The sequence below is a fragment of the Aquarana catesbeiana genome, linkage group LG01 (assembly GCF_042186555.1).
Source record: "Aquarana catesbeiana isolate 2022-GZ linkage group LG01, ASM4218655v1, whole genome shotgun sequence".
Lineage (NCBI taxonomy): Eukaryota > Metazoa > Chordata > Amphibia > Anura > Ranidae > Aquarana > Aquarana catesbeiana.
In genome coordinates, this window is record NC_133324.1 from 969098050 (window position 1) to 969120836 (window position 22787).

Genomic DNA, 22787 nt, shown 5'->3' on the forward strand with positions numbered 1-22787 from the left:
AAAATTTGAGATCTGAAACTCAGATTTTCTGACAACAAAATCCGTTTGCGTAAATTCCGATTGTGTGTACACAATTCCGACACACAAAGTACCACGCATGCTCAGAATAAATTATGAGACGGAAGAGCTCGGTCTGGTAAAACTACCGTTCGTAATGGAGATGGCACATTCGTCACGCTGCAATTTTTTAAATATTTTAATGCAGCGCATTCTCATCTTCTTTATAATGTTAGAAGAATGAAGTTGTTTTACTGCTCATATTCACACAGACTTCTCACAAACTGATTTCTTTATTATTTCTCATGATCTGAATCATATTATTTATTTTCTTTTTGTTTATTTTTCTTTCTTTTTTTTTTTTGTCAGATCTCCATAATAATGTTTCTAATCTTTGTTTATATATATATATATATATATATATATATATATATATATATATATATATTTTTTTTTTTTTTTTTTTCAAGATCTACTATTTTTTTTATATAGTGATCTCCCTAATATTTTTGTTTTTCTTTTGTGTGTCAAGTTACCACAACACCATTATGATCTTGTATTTTTTAATCTCAAGGAGGTTGGTGTTGGTGTCCCTTGTTAATTTGACATTGTATTTTTGAAATGTACTTGCCTACTCACAAACAAACTGTCCTTTTTTAAGTAAAACACATAGCCAAGTATTTCAGAAAAAATATATACTTTTATTAGGGGGTCATAACAAAATAAAGAGGAAGGCAACGCTGGAGAAACTGCTGAAATTTGCGAAGCCTTCGTACCCCAGGGCACACATCAATTATTTTACACTCAAAATTGTTGGCCTGAGGAGTCCTTATAATGAGCACAATCTGGTCCAGGACTACAAAAGATCAGGAACAGCAGCAGATGAATATCTGTCTCTAGGCTGTGGTCTTACCACAGCCTGCGTCTTTTGTCAGACCAGACTGAACCCAGGCCATCACTCTCTGGTCTTCTTTACACACTTCCTTCCAGTCTTCCTTTCAGGCTGTGGCTCTGGTGTTGTAGTTGTGGTAGGATATGAAGGAGATGGAGGAGGAAGAGGAGGAGGACCATGGTTGAACTCACAAACGTTGCTTTGGTTTGTGGGTTTGCCCCTCAACCCCTTATTTAGGGCTTGTAGGATTACATACTCACATAAGAGGCGATGGCCCTCCTCCATTTCCAGCATTTTGCAGGCTGCCATGTAGGCATATTCCTCTTGATTATTGGGGGGGTTTCTGGTGGCCGCAGTAGCCTTCAGAAATAGGCCAATTGCAGCCTCCTCCAGGTTACTCCTCTTCTTGGGACTTTGAGTTGGAATGTGGAGGGGAGGGATCTGGGATTCGGGCAGGCTACTGGGCTCGGCCACCTCCTGGCTGCCACTTTCCACTGCCTGGTTGAGGCTTTCCTGTGTATGAAAAAGGGACATAGTTTTATTTTTTTTTGTCAGCAATCACACACAATTTTCAGCTCATGACTTCAACTGCAAATTGAATGTTAATAAATAGAAATGACTATCATTCTGAGCCCAGCACTTTTCATTCTTGTCACAATCATTTTTGTCTACTACTGTCTATTGATATGTAAAACACTTTGTGAAATCATAAATTAGTGATCAAAACTAACATACATTTACCATCATTAATTTGACAACCAGAAATATTTTTAAGAATGCTATACCTGACTCAACCTGGGCTCCTACACATGTTGAAGCCTGGAAGGCCCAGGTTGGTCGTTGGAAGCCTCAGCTGGGGGGGGGAGGAAGCGTGGAAGGAAGCGTGGAAGGAAGCGTGGAAGGAAGAGTGGAGAGTGCTGGCCTGGGTTCAGTCTGGTCTGACAGAAAATGCAGTGTGTCATAGTACCACAGCCTGGGGACATAAATGTCATCTGCTGCAGCTCCTGATCTCTGGAAATCCTGGACCTTCTTGCACTCCCTATTATAAGTACACCTCATGCCACCAATTTTGCACTTTAAATACTTGATGTCTGCCGTGGGGATGACCGGCTTCACAAATTCAAGCAGTTTCTCCAGCGCTGCCTGCCTCTTTGTTTGGTTATTAAAAAACAGGTGGTTCACCTCCCACAGATAGGGCAGCTCCCTGAACATATCAATGAATAGTGCTAGAAATCCCCTATCATTGAGAAATCCATTTTCTCTGCAAGACACAACACAAGACAAACCCTAATGTCAGGCGAAACTCTTCTAATCTTGACCCAATGTAGGCCTCAATCTATAAGCGGTATAGGCCACTGATGCACCAAGTTAAAATTGTATCTTCGTTATAACCAGGGCAGTATTCCAACATGATAACGACTCAAAATACACCTCCAAGATGACCACTGCCTTGCTAAAGAAGCTGAAGGTAAAGGTAATGGACTGGCCAAGCATGTCTCCAGACCTAAACCTATTGAGCATCTGTGGGACATCCTCAAACAGAAGGTGGAGGAGCGCAAGGTCTCTAACATCCACCAGCTCCGTGATGTCGTCATGGAGGAGTGGAATAGGACTCCAGTGGCAACCTGTGAAGGTCTGGTGAACTCCATGCCCAAGAGGGTTAAGGCAGTGCTGGAAAATAATGGTGACCACACAAAATATTGATACTTAGGGCCCAATTTGACCATACACTGGTAGGTCATACACTGACCTACCTGACATGCACTGACCTACCTATCTGACATGCACTACTTACCTACCTGACATCCACCGACCTACCTGACATGCACTGACCTACCTACCTGACATCCACCGACCTACCTGACATGCACTGACCTACTTGACACATTCACTGACCTACCTACCTGACATGCACTGACCTACTTGACACATTCACTGACCTACCTACCTGACATGCGCTGACCTACCTACCTTACATGCACTGACCTACCTACCTGACATACACACACTGACCTACCTGACCAGGAGACAGACCTGCAGCAGCTCAGCTCAGTCATGGTGTGCGAGGCAGCGAGAGGAGAGGAGATCCGCCCGAGCGCTGAGCGGGGATTGATGAGGCTCAGTGGCCGCATAGTAATTACAATGCGCCGCTGCGCCACATCGATCCCCGCCTTCTGGACCCGGTTGTTTTCTCAGGTTAGGTAGTGCGGGAATCAGGGGCGTTGCTAGGTGGCAAAAAGACCAGGGGCTTCAGCCCGAAGTCCAAGGCCGGGGGGTGGGGGGGGTGGAGGGGATGTAGTGGCACAGGGTTTTTTGGCTGGGCGGTTGGGTTGTGTGGCGGGGGGTAAGCTCACTTGCTGCCTGGCCTACCTGATATACAAACACGCTGAGCTACCTACCTGACACATACACTGACCTACCTGACACACACACTGACCTACCTACCTGACATGTACTGACCTACCTGACACAAACATTGACCTACCTACCTGACATGCACTGACCTACCTACCTGACATGCACTGACCTACCTACCTGACATACACACACTGACCTACCTGACCAGGAGACAGACCTGCAGAAGCTCAGCTCAGCCATGGTGTACAAGGCAGCCAGAGGAGAGGAGGAGATCCGCCCGCCCGAGCGCTGAGCGGGGATCCATGTGGCGTGGCAGCCGCATTGTAATTCCCGCCTTCTGGAGCTTGCAGCGCCTATGATGGACGTCACATGTCCCGCGGTTCCAGCATTGGACCAGTGGGACATCCATCATAGGCGCTGCAGGCTCCAGAAGGCGGGACCTGCTATGTGACTCGGCCGCACTCGGCGCTGCTCGGGATGAGATCGATCCCCGCTCGTCGGCAGGTGGCGGCGCTCGGGGCTAACAGTACAACAGTGCCCACCCGAGACCCGGAGCTTTTTGGGGTCCCACTCAGGGCTTCAGCCACTGTCAGCCCCCCCTGCCGACGCCACTGGTGGGAATATTTATTATATCTATAGAGCCTATTTAAGGCCCTAGCTAACAGGTTTGGCACGCATTTTGCTACCCTGTCTGTAAGGAAAAGATGAGGAGGTAAAACGTAGGACTCACAACTTCTCTGGAAATTTTCCTGTTGGGCTCAAGATGGCCTGGCTGCATTCTGCCCCTCCCAACAGGCGCTGTCAGTTTGGCTGAATCCTGATCTCTACACGCTGTTAGACCTCTGAGTGTTCCTGGCTGGGCTGCTTTCCCACCGGGATTATTGTGAATGGTCTTTGCATTATTTCAATACAAGTTGTGTGGACTGTGTGTGTCATTGTCACCACACCTGGCTGCACCACCTACAGACTGCCATTAGATTAGGGTGATTCAACAGAACATGTGCCCCATTATATCAGATGTCTCCCTTACATTAGGGTCCCCACTAGAGTGCCCCCTTACATTAGGGTCCCCACCAGAGTGCCCCCTTACATCAGGGTCCCATTAGTGTCTCCCTTACATCAGGATCCCAACTAGAGTGCCCCCTTACATTAGGGTCCCCACCAAAGTGCCCCTTATATCAGGGTCCCCACCAGAGTGCCCCCTTATATTAGGGTCCCCACCAGAGTGCCTCCTTACATCAGGGTCCCACCAGAGTGCCCCCTTACATCAGGGTCCCCACCAGAGTGCCCCTTACATCAGGGTTCCCACCAGAGTGCCCCCTTACATTAGGGTCCCCACCAGAGTGCCCCCTTACATCAGGGTCCCACCAGAGTGCCCCTTACATCAGGGTTCCCACCAGAGTGCCCCCTTACATCAGGGTCCCCACCAGAGTGCCCCCTTACATCAGGGTCCCCACCAGAGTGCCCCCTTACATCAGGGTCCCCACCAGAGTGCCCCCTTACATCAGGGTCCCCACCAGAGTGCCCTCTTACATCAGGGTCCCCACCAGAGTGCCCCCTTACATCAGGGTCCCCACCAGAGTGCCCCCTTACATCAGGGTCCCCACCAGAGTGCCCCCTTACATCAGGGTCCCCACCAGAGTGCCCTCTTACATCAGGGTCCCCACCAGAGTGCCCTCTTACATCAGGGTCCCCACCAGAGTGCCCTGGGCACTATGGTATCATGCGAGGTGGGGGGGGGCACCACGAGGAGATTTATGGGGGAGGGGATTTGTTTTGGGAGGAGGAGTTTGGGGGGCAGCAGGGGGTAAGAATTGTTCTAGGAGGGAAGATTTGTGTGTCCCAGCAGTGGTGATTTGTCCTAGGAGGGCCGATTTGGGGGTACTGTGCTAGAAAGGGTTATATGGTACAGGGGGAGGGATTTGTGCTAGGAGAGTTAATCCTTTTTTTTGGAGGGGGGATTTTGAGCTAGTAGGGTTGATTTGGGGGTGTTTATGCTAGGAGGGGGGCTGGGGGGGGATATTTGTGCTAGGAGGGGGGCTGGGGGGGGATATTTGTGCTAGGAGGGGGGATTTGGAGTGGGGGGGGTGTACTCGGTGGGGAAATTTGAGGGATAGGGGACTTGTGTTAGGAGGGGTGATTTTTTGGGGGGCATTTGTGCGGGGGGGATTTGGGGGATGAGGGAGGCAGAGATCTGTGCTTGGAGAAGGGGATTTCAGCAGACAGATTTGTACTGGGAGGAGGGAAAATATATGCTTAGGGGGTAATCATGCAGATTAGTGTCCAATTTTTGTGCTGAAACATAATGCATATTGGGGGGGCAGTTTGGCATGTTCACCCTAGACTCTAGGTGACCTTGTCCCGGCACTGGTGGTATCCCCCATGCTCACATGGCACATTGTGGTAGGCAATGCACTCACAGCTTTCAGATTAAACCATTTCAAAAACTGCCAGCCAAATACGGCGCTCTTTGCACCTGCTCATGAGCATATTGTGGCAGGTAATGTACTTTTTCTGTAAATCTAAATGTGGCGTATATTGTAAAATAGAAAAGAAAAAAGTAAAATAAAGAAGCCATAAATGCCGTGCCTACCACAATACGGCAATGCTCAGGTTACACAGTAAGGTTGGTTATTATCAAGTCTTAGTGGGTGTGCAGCTGAGCAGGTGCAAAGGGCGCCACCTTGTGGTAGGCAGAGCACTCACTTTTACTTCTAAAAAACATTTACTGTCATTCAAAGATTTAAAAAAAAAATCAGTGAGTGTGCTGCGTGCCACAAGATGGAGCCCTTTATACCTACTCAGTCTGCTCACTAAGACTGGATAATAGCCACCCTTAGGGCTCATTCACACCTGAGGGTGGGAGGAGTAAAAACCACATAGTTTAGTAACTTTTTTGCTGCCCCCCCCCCCCCCCCCCACTTCAGCTGCAGAGGCATCATGCTTTGCTTCATGGCTGTGTCAGGAATTATACCCTCTGTCCCACTCCTGACCAAAAGTGACCCAATCACAACCATGCAATGCATATGGTTGTGGTGTGGCAATTAAGGGGATACAACAGACAAGTGAGGTGGTGAAATATCAGCTCCTCGCCACCTGTCAAATGCCTCTAAAAGCAATCTGAGCGTGTCCTTGCCGCTAGTGTGAACAAGCTCTTACTGAGCAGATGCAAAGGGCGCCATCTTGTGGCAGGAAGCGCACTCACAGACTTTTTGTTTTAATTTGAGAGAGAAGATCCCCCACCAGTAAAAAAAAAAAAAAAAAAATCTATCAGCAACAGGGATGGACAAATCTGTGTAGCGCCACTCAGGAAACTGAAAACCAGACTGTGTATGATTTAAGTAAGATTTATTTACAGCAAAACAAAATCCAGTGAAGCAAATTAACACTAATACAATATATACAAAATGGGGAACACGGATCAACAGCATAAGACTGGAGGTGTAAGGGACAGTCAGGAATGGGGGAACCAGGACTGGGATCAGGAACAAAGGGATCAGGTACAAGGCAGCAAGGTGCAGGATATAGGTATAAGGCAGCAGCAGGCTCAGGCAGGAATCGGGCTCAGAATCAATAGCAACCAGTATCTGGCTAGCAGTCAAAACACTAGAACATAAGGGAATTGTCAGGGGCATATCAGTGGCCGTCGGGCGAATATGCGTGCACGCAGGTGCACGAAGGGCCTTTCCTGCACAGTTCTGCTGAAATCTCCACCAGGGGGCGCCGGAGCGCTCCCGCGCGCGCCCGTTCGTGCGTTGGGCGTGCGCGCGCCCGTTCGCGCTAGCACTGTTTTGGCACCAAGGGCCCTTTAAAAGACTGTCAGATGCTTCTAGCAGGTGCTGTTCGTCTGCAGCTTTGCACCTGAGTTCCTGTATCCTGCCTGTTTTTGTATTGCTAGTGACCCGGCTCCGTCTGACCATTCTCCTGTCTCCTATCCGACCCGGCCTGCCTGACCTCGCTTATATCTTGTGACCCGTTGCCGAACTCCTGCCTGCCTGACTATTCTTGAATTATCCCTCCTGCTATATACTTGCCTGATCTCCTGCCAAACGGACTGTCTGACTCTGCTTTGCCTGTGTCCTGTGATGCTGTTTCCAGCCTGCTCTGCCAAGCTTCAGATTCTGCTGCTGCCGTATCATCCACCTGCCTGCCTACTGACCTGCTTTAGCCTACCTGCATCCGCAGCTCAGCCATCCCAGAGGGACGTCTTCCCAGTTCCAGTGTTTGCTTCTGCTGGAACCTGCATCAGGCCCTCTTAGCCACTGTGCTCAAGAGACCTCTGTTCCCACTTCCAGTGGCTCCTGAACTAGCGTTTAAGAGAGGTCTCCTTCTACCAGTCGGGCTCAACTACCAGGTACCTAACAGTACGAACAGCCATGACTGAGCCCGCAGGAGAGACCTCTCCCATCAAGGAGATCTGTACGCATCTAGCGGCACTCACCCAGGCAGTAAAGACTTTACAAGACAGTTACAACAGACTGGAGGGTCAAGTGCTGAACCTTAGTGGTCCTGGAGGTGTGGCCTCTGGATCCGCAGCTGCTCCAGCACAGGCTGCTGCACCACCCTCTGTGGTCATGCTCCCACCTGAACCAAGGGTCTCCATCCCTGAGAAGTTTTCTGGTGACCGAACCAAGTTTCTGGCCTTCCGCAGCGCCTGTCAATTTTATTTCACCCTACAGCCACTGACTTTTTCCTTGGAGGCTACTAAAGTGGGATTTGTCATATCCCTTCTCCAGGGGGAAATATCCCTTCTCCAGGGGGAACCCCAGACCTGGGCCCACCGCCTGCTTGAAACCAACTCTGTACAGATTCAGTCTTTGCCCGCCTTTTTCGAAGCCATGGCCCAGTTGTACGAGGACCCTCAGCGGACTGCCACCGCTGGGGCAGCTTTGTTCGTGCTCCAGCAAGGCCGTAGGCCGAGGACTATGTTACGGACTTTCGACGCTGGAGCACGGACACTCAATGGAACAACGCAGCTTTACATCATCAGTTCCGCATGGGGCTATCTGAGAGTCTTAAGGACGAGCTTGCCCGGGTAGGGATGCCTGATACCCTTGAAGAACTCATCACTCTTACCATCCAGATTGACCGACGTCTTTGTGAGCGCCGGTCTGAACGCTCTTCCCAGCAAACGCGCCCTATGTGGATGACTGCAAGAGTTCCGGTTCCTGCCTCCCGGTATCTACCTCCTGCTTGCCCAAGTCCAGTCACCCAGACACCTGATGCTCCTGAGCCAATGCAACTGGGACTTATGCGCTCTACCTTGCCCCCAGAAGAACGGGCGCGCAGACGCCAGCTAAACCTCTGTCTCTACTGTGGTGGGGCGGGCCACTACGTGAACAACTGTCCAGTAAAGACTCGTAAGTGTTTTTCTTCTACTCCGGCCAGTTTATCCACTTTAACCGCCAATACAACTCAACTTGCTCTCCCTCTCTCATTACAGCTCCAGGGAAGAACAATCCAGGTCAATGCCATTATTGATTCTGGGGTATGTAGCTGCTTTGTTGACTCTGCTTTCGCTACCCAACAAAATCTTCCCCTAAAGGACAAGACACACAGACTCTCAGTTTTTCTGGCCGATGGGTCCCACATAAAATCAGGTCAAGTCTCTCAAGAAACCCTTCCTTTGTCTGCCACCTGTTCATCTCAACACAAAGAGATCCTAACTCTGGACGTTATCTCATCTCCATTATTTCCGTTCATTTTGGGCATGCCCTGGCTCCAGGCCCATAACCCTCATGTTAACTGGGCCACGGGCGAGATCAAGTTCCGGTCACCCTACTGCCAAAAACATTGCTTACCTGAACCCTCTAAGTCTGCTGCTACTTTATTTTGTATGGACATTGACCAAGACCTGCTTCAAACCGTACCAGAGGCCTATCGGGAATTTGCAGATGTGTTCAGCAAGAAGGGAGCAGACTCCCTGCCACCCCATTGTCCCTATGATTGCCCAATTGAGCTGCTCCCTGGGGCTGAGATTCCTTTCGGGCGCATCTTCCCGCTGTCTGAAAAAGAACAAGAGGCACTTAAGGTATACATAAGTGAAAACCTCGAAAAGGGCTTTATCCGACCTTCTACTTCACCAGCTGGTGCCGGAATATTTTTTGTCTCCAAAAAAGATCAGACTCTTCGTCTATGTGTGGACTATCGGGAGTTAAACAAGGTTACGGTCAAAAACCGCTACCCGTTGCCCCTGATACCTGAACTGTTCCAGAAGTTGAGGTCTGCCATCATCTTCACCAAGCTGGATCTGAGAGGGGCCTACAATCTGGTCCGCATTCGGGCCGGAGATGAATGGAAGACGGCTTTCTGGACCCGTTTCGGACACTATGAGTATCTGGTCATGCTCTTCGGCCTATGCAATGCTCCTGCCACGTTCCAGCATCTGGTCAACGATGTGTTTAGAGATTTCCTGGACATCTTTGTAATCGTCTATTTGGGTGACATCTTACTCTTCTCCAGTTCACTCAAGCAACATAGGGAACATGTCCATAGAGTCCTGGACCGTCTTCGTTTGCACGGACTGTATGCTAAGGCGGAGAAGTGCGAATTTGAACAAGAGGAGATTTAGTTTCTGGGGTTAGTGATCTCCCCAACCGGCACAAAATGGACCCTCAGAAGGTGTCCGCTGCGCTAGATTGGCCAGCTCCTCTGGACAAGAAGGGCGTGCAATGCTTCATTGGATTTGCAAATTTTTATAGAAAGTTCATTAGGGGGTTTTCTGCCATCATCTCCCCCATCACGCAGCTAACCAAGCAGAACTCTCGTTTCCACTGGAACCCGGAGGCTCAGGGGGCCTTTGAAGAATTAAAAAGATGTTTCACTTCAGCTCCGATCCTTAGCCATCCTGACCCATCCTTACCTTTTATCCTGGAGGTTGATGCTTCCGAAGTGGCCATGGGTGCTGTCATTTCTCAACGACAGGGCAACAAAGACCTGATGCACCCCGTAGGGTTCTTTTCTAGAAAACTTTCACCGGCTGAGCGGAACTATGATGTGGGAGACCGGGAACTACTTGCTATCAAGACAGCTTTGGAAGAATGGAGGTACTTGTTAGAGGGCGCAGTCCATCCGGTACTGATATATACTGACCACAAGAACCTCGAATACTTAAGATCTGCTAAGAGACTAAAACCCTGACAGCCCCGATGGGCTCTATTCTTTACACGGTTCTGTTTCCACATTACTTACCGGCCTGGATCTAAAAACGTAAAACCAGACGCGCTGTCGCGCATGTTTGACAACCCTAAGAACCTTTCAGTACCTGACACTATCCTGCCAGCAAATAGCTTCCTACTTCTTCAAACGGATCTCCTGTCCATGATCAGAGAAGCATCACCAGAACCTTCAAGTCTCCAGGGATCCTCTTTAACATCTCGAGATGGATTATTGTGGAGAGGAAGTCAAATTTTCGTACCGGAGAGCGTCCGAGTCAAGGTGCTGACATTATTGCATGACCACCCACTTGCAGGACATTTTGGGGTCCGTAAGACCCTTGAGCTTGTGCAACGCACTTTCTGGTGGCTTAACCTGAAGTAATTCTGCAGGAAGTATGTTAACTCTTGTTCTGTCTGCATTCAGAATAAAACTCTGAGGAACAGAGCTTGGGGACTACTGAGACCGTTGCCTATACCAGATAGACCCTGGAGGATGATAGCAATGGACTTTATAGTTGAACTACCATGCTCTGAAGGATGTTCGGCGATCTTTGTGGTCGTCGACCGGCTGTCTAAAATGGCCCACTTCGTACCCCTAAAAGGAACACCTTCTGCTGTTGAAACGGCCCGTGTGTTCATCAAGGAGATTGTTAGGCTCCCAGCATAAATCCCCCAAACCCCTCCTTCTTATACAAATTATCTTACCACCCCCCAAAAACCCCCTCTCAGCTCAAATCATCCCCCACAGCTCTCCCCTCCCAGCACAGATCCCCCTTCAGCAAAAATCCCCCATATACCTCCTTTCAGCATAAATGCTGTTAGGAGTCCCCGCAAATATAGTGTCCGATAGGGGGGGTGCAGTTTACCCCACGCTTCTGGAGAGCCCTATGTGAAATCTTGAAAATTGAACTAGCCCTGTCCTCAGCATACCATCCCCAAATGGGCAAACGGAAAGAACAAACCAGACACTGGAGCAATACATTAGGTGTTTTACATCTTTTGTGCAAGATGATTGGGTGTCCCTGCTGCCCCTAGCGGAATTTGCCTATAATAATGCTAGTCACTCTGCCACTGGTCAATCCCCTTTCTTTGCCAATTATGGTTTTCATGTATCTTTTTTACCAGATTTTCTTTCAGAGTCCTCAGTTCCAGCGGTCCAGGACACAGTGCAGTTCCTCAGTCATAATAACCGGATGTTACGGGAAGCGGTATCCAAGGCACAAGCAGACAGCAAGAGGTTCTTCGATCAGAAAAGAAAAGGAGATCTAAACCTTCAGCTTGGTGATAAGGTATGGCTGTCTACCGATAATATTAGGTTGACTTATCCTTCCAAAAAGCTTGCTCCTAAATTTATTAGGCCCTTCCCTGTGAAAAGGAAAATCAACGAGGTATCCTATGAACTGTGTTTACCTGACTCACTTAAAATCCACCCTGTGTTTCACGTGTCACTTTTGAAGCCTGCTGTAGATGATCGCTTTCCTGATAGGGGCACCAGGGTCCCTGAACCGGTTTTGGTGGACGGTAATGAGGAATACGAAGTGGAGGCCATCCTTGATTGCAGAAAGAGTTCCGGGCAAGAACAGTTTTTGATTAAATGGAAGGGGTATGGTCCAGAAAATAACTCATGGGAACCTGACAGTAATATTCATGCCAAACGTTTGATTCATGCCTATTTCTCTGCTCATCCTGAAAAGAAAAGTTATCTGGGCATTTGGAGGCTGCCCGTTGGGAGGGGGCAATGTCAGGGGCATATCAGTGGCCGTCGGGCGAATATGCGTGCACGCAGGTGCACGAAGGGCCTTTCCAGGGCAGTTCTGCTGAAATCTCCACCAGGGGGCGCCGGAGCGCTCCCGTGCGCGCCCGTTTGCGCGTTCGCACGTGCGCGCGCCCGTTCACGCTAGCGCTGTTTTGGCACCAAGGGCCCTTTAAAAGACTGTCAGATGCTTCTAGCAGGTGCTGTTCGACTGCAGCTCTGCACCTGAGTTCCTGTATCCTGCCTGTTGTTGTATTGCTAGTGACCCGGCTCCATCTGACCATTCTCCTGTCTCCTATCCGACCCGGCCTGCCTGACCTCGCTTATATCTTGTGACCCGTTGCCGAACTCCTGCCTGCCTGACTATTCTTGGATTATCCCTCCTGCTATATACTTGCCTGATCTCCTGCCAAACGAACTGTCTGACTCTGCTTTGCCTGTGTCCTGTGACGCTGTTTCCAGCCTGCTCTGCCAAGCTTCAGATTCTGCTGCTGCCGTATCATCCACCTGCCTGCCTACTGACCTGCATCAGCCTACCTGCATCCGCAGCTCAGCCATCCCAGAGGGACGTCTTCCCAGTTCCAGTGTTTGCTTCTGCTGGAACCTGCATCAGGCCCTCCCACCCACTGTGCTCAAGAGACCACTGTTCCCACTTCCAGTGGCTTGTGAACCAGCGTTTAAGAGAGGTCTCCTTCTACCAGTCAGGATCAACTACCAGGTACCTAACAGGAATATTAGAGAAGGGTTTAAATGCCCTCCCAGCAGCCAGCATCAGGTGGAGACTGATTACTGGGATCTGCTGGCTGCTGGGAGACACCTGCTGGTGGACACTGGAACTACAACTTCCCGCTCTGTGAACCACAGTGCCACCAGCAGGTATTCCAGGTCCTCACACTGCTGCCTACCCCCCCACTGGCACTAGTTTATTTTATTAAACCTTTGCAGCAAGTACACCCCATCCCCATCTCTTCCCTGTACTGACAAGGGCCATTTCTCACAGTGTGCGTCCTCTTTTTTGTGGTGTGCTCTGCCTGCTCTATGACTGAATGCGTGCCATTTCTATGCTCTGACTGTGTGTGTTATGCCATACCTCCCAACCATCCCGGATTCACTGGGACCGTCCTGGGATTTGATGTAAGTCCCAGCATCCCGGCAAATCAAGGCTGAGCGGAGAGTGGAGCCCAGTGTCGGAACAAGTTCCAGCCCTTGGTTCCAGTGACTTGTCTAGCAGGGGCGAGATACCATGGGCACTGGTTGCCTCTGCCCAGTATTGTGTGGGGTGTATGGGGTACAACACACCCCGATGCAGTCTCTGTACTGCAGCCAACATCTCCCAGCTCACTGCCTGTCACATTAAGTTACTGTGACAAGTAGCCCCAGGGGAGATGTTGGCTGCAGTACAGAGACTGCATTGCGATGTGTGGTATCACCAGGGCTGGGACTTGGCGGGAGTGTCGGCGATCACCAGCACCAAGTATCTGCCCACTTCTCCTGTGGAGCGTCCCCAGTGATCGCCAATACTGTAGTAGCCGGTGTCTTTCCCAGCCGGTGTTCTGCCGAGAAAGTTCCTCTCGGCGGATAAGGACCCCCCTCTACTGCGCAGGCGCTGCGCCTGCGCAATAGGAGCCGGCGGAAATAGCCGAAGCGGAATAGTTGTAAATCAGCTGTACACGGCGCCTGTAAGAGGGCCCCTCGCGGACTCGCTTTGCTCCCCATGCTTCGGGCACGGCCTCGCTGCACTCGGCACTTTTTTATTCTCCCTCTAGGTCCACTTGGATGGTGGGGCTTGAACCTGGACCCAGGGCGCAGGCGCCGTGTACAGCTGATTGAAGATTTTCAGCTTCGGCTATCTTCGGCGGCTCCTAGTAGTTCGTACTGCGCAAGCGCTGCGCCTGCGCAGTACGGGGGGGTCCTTATCCGCCGGGGGGAACTTTCTTGGCAAGACACCGGCTGCATGTTTACAGCAGCAATAGTGCCAGAGAACCAAGGGAAGTTTCCCATAGGTCCCTGCTCAGCTCTGACGTGTGTTCTGATAGGACAGGAGGAGGAGCCTGGGATGGAGATCTCCCGGGGCTGAAGTCTCAGTAACTGAAGTCTGTGCTTGGGGCAGGAAGAAGCAGAGGAAGGGAGAGATTTATGCTCAGAGGGATTAAAAGGGGTTTTTTTTTTTGCTGCATGGGAAAATTTGGAGGTGAGTTTATTTGTATTGGGGGGGGGGGGGGGATTGTGCTTGTATTGGGAATTTGGCGGGGAGAAGTGAAATAAGAGTTGTGCTGAGGGGGGCTTGGGGGGTCATGAGAGAATTTGTGTAAGCAGAGGGGTTTGGGGGGGATTTATACTGGAAGGGGTATATGGGGGGTGAGGATTTGTGCTCAGATGAGAGATTTGGGGGGAGGTGGTAAGAGATTTTGTGTAAGAAGCATGGTTTTGGGGAGCATTTATGCTGAAAGGAGGTATATGGGGGATTTTTGCTGAAGGGGGATCTGTGCTGGGAGGGGAGAGCTGTGGGGGATGATTTGCGCTGAGAGGGGGTTTTTGGGGGGTGGTAAGATAATTTGTATAAGAAGGAGGGGTTTGGGGGATTTATGCTGGTAGGAGGGATATGGGGGGAATTTTGGGCTGAGAGCAGGGATTTGTGCTGGGAGGGGGTATATGGGGCTGATTACAGTAACAGCCTTTTACAGGCAGGAATCTGGGGCCCCTGTAAGTGTGTAGCGAGGAAAAAATCAGTGTCCAGCTTACACCCCTGTGGCTACTGATCCCAGTACCACCTCTTCAGGCACTGCCAACCCACCTGGCTGCAGCTGCCCCTTTCACTAGCCCTCCTGACTTCTCCATAGTCCTCTCCAGACTGAAACACTCTCCAGCCCACCCGGCTGACTCCTCAGGAGAGCTCAATTAAACAATGGCCTCTTATATCTGAATTTTTTGGCCCTCCTATTGGTACAACCCGTGGAAAAAAGTTTGGAATCACCACTCTTGAAAAATGTTCATTCAATTTTTTAATTGTGTAAAAAGAAAAAACTAATTACAGACATGCCTCAAAACTATTTTCATTTAACATTCCAACCTTCTGGCTTTAGGAAACAGTTAAAGGAGTTGTAAAGCCTCCCCAGCACCCCATAATTGCTTACCTGAGCTCCATCTCTCTCCAGCGATGTCCACGAGTGTGTCGGCCATCGGGGACACTCCCCCTGATTGGCTGAGACACAGCAGCGGCGCCATTGGCTTCTACATCTGTCAACCAAAGTCAGTTAGCCAATCAGGGGAGAGAGGGGGTGGGGCTGGGTCGGGGCTCCGTGTTTGAATGCACACAGGGAGCTGCATAGCTCCCAACTGTCCCTGATTTCGAGGGACTGTCCCTGATTCGGAGCAATGTCTGTCTGTCCCTCTTTCCTCCTCATTTGTCCCTCATGTTGGTCTCATCTATATAGTTGTATGTAAAATGCACTTTTTATCTATCAAAAAGTGTTTTCCAGCGGTAAACCTTTCATCCAATTTCCAAATTGCTGCATTTGTAAATTCCAAAAGCCAATATAAAGGAATAGTGGTGATAAAAAAAGCCCTTGTGGGTTTAATAAATCTTGTTTTTTTTGTACAATTCCCCTTTAAGGGGGCGTGGCAGGGGGTGTGTCCTAGGCCTGCATACTTTTGCTGATAGTTGTCCCTCATTCCCATCTCAAAAAGTTGGGAGGGATGGAGCTGTGACAGGGCTCGGGTGCCCCCATAGAAAGCCGCTTGCTGTGGGGTCACTCGACAGGAGGGAGGGGCCAGGAGCACCGAAGAGGGACCCGAGAAGAGGAGGATCCGGGCTGCTCTGTGCAAAACCAAATGCATAGTGAAGGTAAGTATGACATGTCTGTTAATGTATTTTATTTTCTTGAATGAGACTTTACAATCACTTAAAAAAAAAAAAAAAAGAAAGAAAACTGTAGTCAATTGCAACTGTTTTTGCAGATCAAGCAGAGAAAAAAAACATGGAATCACTCAATGCTGAGGAAAATATTATGGAATCACCATGTACTTCACAGTTCTAAAAATAAACATCTGCATCAGATGACATCCTGAAAAATGATGTCATCATCACCAAACATCCTTTCAATTGATGGAATAAGAAAAGTGTCCAAAACCTCAATATAAAGGTGTGATTTATTGAAGATTTAATGACTGTCCTCACCTCCCGTACAATTATCCGACATGCAACTCCTTATCAATGATTGGGGAAAATTGCATGATTTCTTCAGGTGGTCGTCTTCATACATTTCATTGGAGCGGCACCAAACAAAACTTCCGGGATCATCACCCCGTCCAATGCCGATCGGTAATTCATCGCTGAATATCACTTCCATCCAGTCCTCCACAGTCCATGATTGCTTTTCTTTAGCCCGATGTAACCTTGTTTTCTTCTGTTCTAACTGTTTCTTAAAGGCAGAAGGTTGGAATGTTAAATGAAAATAGTTTTGAGACATGTCTGTGATTAGTTTTTATTCCACACAATTAAACAATTGAATGAACATTTTCCAAGAGCGGTGATCCCACACTTTTTGCCACAGTTTGTAATATTAACCAATTCAAACAAGGTGTGCATGCCCACACACACACAAAAAAACCCCTAGGGACGACACCTAAAGAATTTTAGGACTTTATTAGGTTGATTTGTCGAAAATGTGTGTCTTTAGCGCCACCTTTTGGGCTCCTTCTGCTAATTTCGTGTTAGTAGAAGTTTGGTGAGTGTTGATTCGTGCTTTTCATTTTGCGCTTTTCATTTAGCACTTTTAAGTTTGCACTTTTCATTTCCCGCTTTTCATTTAGTTTCTGAACAGCCGTTCGTCAACCAACCATGTTGCGGAATCGGAGGAGATAACGTGTTATTTATTGTTGGCTTGGAGTTATTGCTTTGACCCAAGTCCAGTCCAGGAACAGGAGGAGGAGGATTTCTTGGACCAAAAATTGGTTGCTTTATTAATGGGGACCAATTATGTCATATGCCTTTGCTGCGGGAGCTCCGGGAGAATAATCCGGATGTTTTTCGTAATTATCTCTGGATGGGCCCCTGCTTTCACCCACTCTTGGCATTGCTGACCCCCTATATTAAGAAGCAGGACACATGCATGAGGCTTTTATTTTATTTTTTGGTTAAATAATAATGATTTGATTTGTTATATTTTTTATATTTTTGGATGCATAGAATGCACTTTTTGGTTAAGTTCTATTGGAAGATAGCATGTCTAATTTTATTTGTTTTCTTTTTTTAATGCACAATAAAAAAAATTGTGTAGAATAATACTTGGCTCTGTGTTTTACTTCTAATGACAGTTTGGGAGTCGGCAGTTACATTTAAAAAAATACAATGTAACATTAACAAGGGACACCAACATAGTTGTATCTTTGATCTTAAAAACTATGATGGTGTTGTGGTAACTTGCCCAAATAAAAACAAAACATAATAATATTATTCTTGATATCACTAGAAAAAAAAAGCCTTTGAAAATTAGTTTGCAATAACTCCATCAGTATCACCAGCAAAGCAGCTTCATTATTATCCCATTAAAGAAGAAGAGAATTGTGCGCTGAATTTCCAGATTTCATAATTTGCCGCGTCACGAATGTTAATTCTCCATTACGAACGCTAGTTTACTAAACCGACCGCTTCTGGCTCGTCCTTCCTTCCGAGCATGCGTGCTTGTACTTTGGACTTTTGTCGGATGAACTTGTGTACACACGATCGGAAAATCCGACAACAGACTTTTGTCCGTGGAAAATTTTAAAGCCTGCCATCCAACATTTGTCTGTGGAAAATCCGACAACAATTGTCTGGAGCATACACACGGTCGGATTTTCCGCCAAAGGGGCTTGCCATCGAACATTTCCCTTTGGAAAATCCAATCGTGTGTACGAGGCTTTATAGGGAGGGCTGCATTCAAAAAATTCCTCTCAGTCTGTTTGTCTCTATCTGCACTGCAGCAATTAGAGGGAGTAAATGAGGAGTTATCAGAATTGTACTATCACAAAGAAAACCCCTCTCTATTCAAAAACACTCATGAAAAAGTATCACTATTGCTCCTACAATGTTGCAGTGTACTAACACTCCTATCCCTGATCTAGGGAGTATAGGAATTCAAACGGACTGATCAAAGCCCCCTTCCCACCAAATATATCCCCGTGTAAAAAGTGACCGTGCACCAAAAATCCATCCTTATGAAACCAATACATGTTTCGCTCAACAATAAAGCTTCATCAGGGTGCAACAAATAAAACATAAGTGCTCAAAGAATAAAGTGCTGTAACCACCACATGGCAAATGGCGACTCTTTTATAAACTGCTTCTATTTATAGACATTTTCCGTCACCATCTTGTGGTTCTTTTATGGAACATCTTCTGTCCCTTTTTATTTGATTATTTTTTATATTATTTTGTGTATTTATTAATGTTGTCTCAAAAAAGTAACATTTTCCTGCACGAGTCACCATTTCCTTCAAAACACATCTCAATCCCAAATCAATATTATAAATAAATAACTTTTATTTTTCAGATGCTATAAAATACTACTCTCCCACAAAAAGGTAGTTAGGTGAAGCCTTCACTGATTTCATATGTGGCATTCGATCCCAGCCGAAAGATCCATTCCGCTTCTGTTTTTAATAATCTCTTATCCAGGTCTCCTTTTCTCTGACCCAGTTCGATCTGCTGGACCACCCAAAAGCACAGGCCATCAGCTTTCCCATTATGCTTTTTTTAACATATGTCTCGCGATTGGTCTGTCCTTTTTTTAGTTCCACATCATTTATAAGCTCCAGAACCCTACACCTCAGTTGGCGAATCGTCTTGCCAACATATAGAAGTGAACAGGGGCATTCTGCTACGTATATTACGCCTTTTGTACTACAGTTGAAAAAAGATGTAATATCAATTTTTTCTCCATTTTTTGGATTGATAAAGTTCTTTATTGTAGGCACATATCTACAGGCTTTACAATGGCCACATCTAAAACTACGCTTCGGTTTCTCTGGTAGCCATGTTAAGGGACCTCGTGATATGGAGCTTCCTTCTTCATAATGGCTGTGAACCAGCATATCTTTGAGGCTTCTCCCTTTTCTATAAGTAATCTGGGGTCTTGATGGTAAGGCACTTGATAAATCCTTATCATCCTGTAGGATGTGCCAGTATCTTTTTATGATGTTATAAATCTGTCTTGATTGTCTATAATACAGTTAATTCGGTTGGTCGCAGGCTGGTTGGTAAGTTGAGCTGGGAAATTCTTTGGTTTTGTTTTGACATGCGTTTGCCCTTCCAGTGCTCCTTGCTGTGAAGACCAGTTATAGGAGGTGGCAGTGACCTTTTTTTGTATAATGCAGTATGTACCTATTATTTTCATGCTCCCTGACTCTTCCTTGATCTTTCTTTTTGGGTTCAACAGCTGTGTTCTTGGTATGAACTTCACTTTTTTATAGGATCTCTTCAGATGCCGCAACTTATACCTTCTTTTGCTAAAATGATAGAACAGTTGCAAACTTTCTGTTCTAAAAGCCTCCTCTGAAGGGCAATTCCTTTTTCCTCGCATGAACTGCCCCATAGGTATCAATCACTTCAGGGGTCCTGGATGATAACTTGACCAATGTAATAGGCTATTGGCTGCGGTGGGTTTGTGGTATATCTGTGTATTGATCATACCGTTTATTCCTTTTATTATTACCAAATCAAGAAAATTAAGGTGATCCTCATGGATTTCACTGGTGAAGAACATTCTGACATTGTTGTTGTTTAAACACATCACAAAATCTATAAAGGTTGTTTTGGGGCCCCTGCCACAAGATCAAAATATCATCTACAAATCTTGCCCACATAAGAAGATGTGACGTTTATCTCTCCAAATCTTCCTGGAACACTATAGTTTGCTCCCACCGTCCCAAAAATAAATTGGCATACGTGGGAGCACATGCAGTTCCAAAAGCTGTGCCCCTCTTCTGTTGGTATGTTTTGTCATTAAAAAGGAAAAAATTATGTTCCAACACAAACTTGAGAAATTTTTAAATCAAATGTGTATGCTGTTGGAATATAATGCCTCTGGTGTTAAAGAAGTGTTCACATGCTTCAAGACCCAAATCATGACTGATGTTACTATACAAGGCTTCGACAGCTAAACGTGCCAGTAAGTTGTCATCAGTCAGAGTCACCCCTTCTAATTTATTGAGAAAATCCCAAGTGTCTTCTATATATGATGATAAGTCATATACATAGGGGCGCATGACAAAATCGATATATCTGCTGGCTTTCTCAGTTAGATTGTGGTTTCCAGTAACTATTGGGCGTCCTGAAGGTGTAAGCTGGTTTTTATGGACCTTTGGTAGTGCATAAAAAGTGTCAGTTGTCGGGTGGTAATTCATCATATATTCCAATTCCTCTTCTGATGGTACCCCCTTCTCTTTTCCCTCCATAAGGATTTGCCTCAGCTCATGTAAATATGTTGAGGTAGGATCTCATAATTTTCCTCATTTGCTGAGAATATTGTAACACTTCCTTAAGTAGAAGAGTTTGTCCATGAGGACACCCTTATCTGCAGTCTTTATGATCGGTTCCTGATCATTCTTTAATTCCTCCAGGGTATTCCATTCTAGATAGGTGGGGTTGAAGTTTTTATTCCCCTTATTCTTCAATGTTTTTTTCTACAGGGCGTTTAGATCTCTCTCTACCATGTTTACAAAGTGTTCTAACTAGCTTCCTTGGGAGATCGGAGGATTTTGGTCTGAATGTTGTAAAAAGACCTCCACCCTCACGTTCTGCTTGCAAAGAAGTCCAATTGTTTCAATATCCTTAGATGTTACTATTTGCATGGGCTCACTGGGCTTGTCCTTATATTCCTTTTTAAGTGCTAATTTTCTAGCAATCAAGTTTATGTCCTTTACCCACTCAAATAGATTAAAGTGATTGTAAAGTATCATTTTTTTTCCTATAAAAATAATAAACATGTTATACTTACCTGCTCTGTTGCAGTGGATTTGCACAGAGCAGCCCCGATCTTCCTCTTCTTGGCTCCGTCTTCGGTGCTCCTGGCCCCTCCCTCCTGTTCAGTGCCCCCACAGTAAGCAGCTTGCTATGGGGGCACCCAAGCCGAGTCACAGCTTCCAGAATCCATTCAAACACGGAGCCCGACCCGGCCACTCCCCTCTCCCCCCTGATTGGCTAGCTGACTTTGATTGACAGCAGCGGGAGCGTCAAATGCGGCACTGCTGTGTCTCAGCCAATGAGGAAGGAGAATTTCGGATGGCTGAGACACTTGTGGACATCGCTGGACAGAGAGGGAGCTCAGGTAAGTGTTAGGGGGGCTGAGGGGGGCTGCTGCACACAAAAGGATTTCTATCTTAATGCAGAGAATGCAACCTTCTGCCTTTACAACCACTTTAAGATCATGAGTGGGAACAAAGGACAGACCTTTTTTGAGAACTGCAATATGCTCAGAGGATAGCGATGTTTTCGACAAATAAAAATCTGCAGATCTCTGTTCTCATCATACACTTGTTCGCTCTGTTTGCGACTGTTCAATAGTTTTAGCAAAAGAGGGTATAAGTTGCGGAATCTGAAGAGATACTATGAAAAAGTGAAGGACATACCAAGAACACAGCTGTTGAACCCCAAAAGAAAGATCATGGAAGAGTCGGGGAGCACGAGAATAATAGGCACATACTGTACTCAATCAAGCCAGATTTATAACATCATAAAAAGATACTGGCACATCCTACAGGACGGTAAGGATTTATCCGGCGCCTTACCATCAAGACCCCAGATTACTATGTAGTACTGCCCCCGCAGGAGCCGCAGGTGAATAGGGATCCCCCACCCTGCACAGCCAGGCACACCACATTTTCCACAGCATTCTTGAGTCAAGAAACAGTCATTGCAGCTTTGTTTTTTTGTATTTTATTAGGGGATTAAACTTGGATGGGGATGGGGTGATAAGGGATTCCCACTTGATTAAGGAACTCTTCAGGGACACAACTATTTACACTCCTCTTCTGCTTCCTGCACATCACTTGTTTGCAGACTTTCTCTCTCCCAGTCAAGTATTGTCTGATGGGACCTCACAGGACTTGTCAGGTCCAGAACATGCCCATTACAGGCAGGGACCACGGGCCCCTTCAGGTGCTGCAAAAAGTCCCAGTACTCGGCCTTCCTCTGTGGCTTCTGATCCCAGTACCACCTCTTTAGACACTGTCAGCCTACCTGGCTGCAGCTGCCCCTTCTCCCAGCCCTCCTGACTCTTCATTTACAGTCCTCCCAGACTGACTCTGCATTCATCCCAGACTGCTCTCACCCAGTCCTCTCAGGATACCTCTCAGTCCTCCCGACTGTCTCACACACATGCCAGTCAGCTGTCTTCCTCCCTGGAGATTTGCCCGGCAGTGTTCTCCTGCTATCCTTCTCCTTGCTCCCGTGCCACTCTGCACCCGAGCCCAGACCTAAGTACACCCCCCTCCCCACAGACTAGGGGGTTACTCTCAAAGGCCACCGACAGCCTAATACTCCATCTGCAGCCTCCACCCAAACTTCTCTTCCCCAGCTGGGCTGACCCTGAGTATTTGAGGGTGCCTGCCTCCTGCCAACCCATCTGTTGGGGATTAGTCAGAGCCCTCA

General features: G+C 47.4%; 1 protein-coding gene across 1 annotated transcript in view; it reads left to right on the forward strand.

The window, feature by feature from the left end:
- The window catches only part of LOC141122459 (receptor-type tyrosine-protein phosphatase alpha-like), a gene marked incomplete in the record, with an annotated part of 620682 nt that overhangs the window by 422769 nt on the left and 175126 nt on the right, over window positions 1–22787 (forward strand).